Source organism: Molossus molossus, unplaced genomic scaffold, assembly GCF_014108415.1.
Source record: "Molossus molossus isolate mMolMol1 unplaced genomic scaffold, mMolMol1.p scaffold_m16_p_6, whole genome shotgun sequence".
Classification (NCBI taxonomy): domain Eukaryota; kingdom Metazoa; phylum Chordata; class Mammalia; order Chiroptera; family Molossidae; genus Molossus; species Molossus molossus.
Window position 1 is genome coordinate 45,628,249 of NW_023425399.1, and position 2,158 is coordinate 45,630,406.

The window sequence follows — 2,158 nt, forward strand, 5'->3', positions numbered from 1 at the left end:
TTAGTGGGAACCGAACCCAGGACTTTCTGGTCTACTGGCCAATGCTCTAACTGCTGAGCCAGGGCTCTTTTATTTTTTTAGTGGTTGCCCTAGATATTACAACATGTACCTTGATTAATTAGGGTCTATTATAAATTTGTGCTGTTACCATTTCCTCAAAAATTTAAGGATTTTTGTACACTTTATTTATTATCTGATTTTTTATTTTTTTTTTGCTATTGTTGACTTATTTTAATTATGCATTTTTACCTCACAAGAGAATGTTTTTGTTGTTTAATACAATTAATATTCATTTTAATCAGGGGTTCTCAACCTTGGCACTCAAAGTTGAAATTTGGAGCTAATTATTCTTCATTATTGGGGTTTGTTTATGCATTATAAGATGTTTAGCAATATCCTTGGTCTCTACCAAACCAAAAATCTTTACCCACAGTGCCAAATGTTCCCTAGAGAACAAAATTAACTTCAGCTAAGAAGCACTACTTTCAATTTACACACCAAATACACATTTCCAATGCTCTTAATTTATTCCTGCATTTCTGTGCTTCTCTCTAGGATAATTTTCCTCTGCTTTTTTTTTTTTTTTTTTTTTTTTAATTTTTATTGTTAGTATGATTCTTCTGACAGCAAATTCTTTCAGTTTTTGGTTCCATGAAAGATTTTTTTTTTTTTTTACATTCACTGTTAAGGATATTTTCACTGGTCATAAATTCTAGATTGGCAATTATTTTCTTGCAGTTCTTTGCCTTCTAAAGAGAAACAATTAAACCCATGGTTAGTTTTTTGAAAAAAAAAAAAAAACTGAATATTCCACTGAATTGTGGAATAATATTGTTGATGTGTTTCCTATCACCACCACGACCCTACTCCCCGATTACCTTTAAAGTTTTTTTCTGGTCTTTAGTTTTCATCAGTATTAGCATGATATCTATAGGTATGGTTTTTTTTTAATTCATTCTGAGGTTCATAGTGCCTCTTAAATCTTTGACTTGATATCATTTATCAGCTTTGGAACATTGTCAGCCACAATCTCTTCAAATACAGAAAGTGGCAAAAGTAGGTTTATAGTTGTGAGTAAACAAAACACACAATTTAATTTGTATTATTATTTATTAATTATTGTATTATTTTCTGTGCAAACAACTGTAAACTTACTATGCCCCCCCCCCCCCAGTGCCTCTGCCTATTCTCTCCCCACTTGTCTGGGACACCAAATTCACATGCTCAGACCTTTTCATTGTCCTATATATGCTTGGTGCTTTTATATAGGGACTTTTGACTTTCAGCTTCACTTCAGGGCAATCTTTTGGACTCTATGTTGGAAAACCTCCATTATCCAGATCTTTGGATATTTTCTTTGGGGTTGTTCAAATTTCCAGGAGTGGAGTTTTCTATCTAAGTGGTAAACATTTAACATTTAGGTTTCTGGAAAGCTACAAAGAAAGAGTGAGGATCAGCATGTGACATTTATCCAGGTGTTTTGTTAATTAATTCCTGTTTTTATGATGGTATTATTTGATTAATTGTACCAGGCACTCTATAATGCAATTACCTAATCTTATGCTCTTATGCAATATCTTTATATTAAAGGCAATGAATTTAAAGTCTCCATTACATGTAACAACTGCTGCAACTTTTGGTATAAATCTTTTGTCAACTAAAGTAATTTCCCTTCTGTTCTTGATTTGCTAGGTGTTGAATCTTATCAAACGTTTTTTCTAAATTAATTTTTTAAATCACAGGCCTTTTTTCTTCATTTTCTTTTATGGTAAATGTGCCATCTTTATTTTCTTGGGATAAATCCTACTTGATACTGAAATATTTTTGTACACTATCAAATTTAGTAACTGATATTTTATTTAGGATTTCTGCATTTATGTTCATAAATGAAATGTACCTATAATCTTCTTTCTTTGTTTGTCCTCATCAAATCTTAGAAGCAAAATCATTTCATAAAGGAATCATGCAACCTATATTCTTTCCACTATTTTCTGAAACCCCTTGTTAAGACAAGAAGTAGTTGTTCCTTGAAATTTTAAAAATGAATTTACCTTAACCATTTAGGCATGTAAGGTTTGGTTAAAAAAAAAAGTCTTGACTTCCGGTCAAGATGGTGGCATAGGTAAACGCGGTATCGCGTCCTCCCACAACCACATCA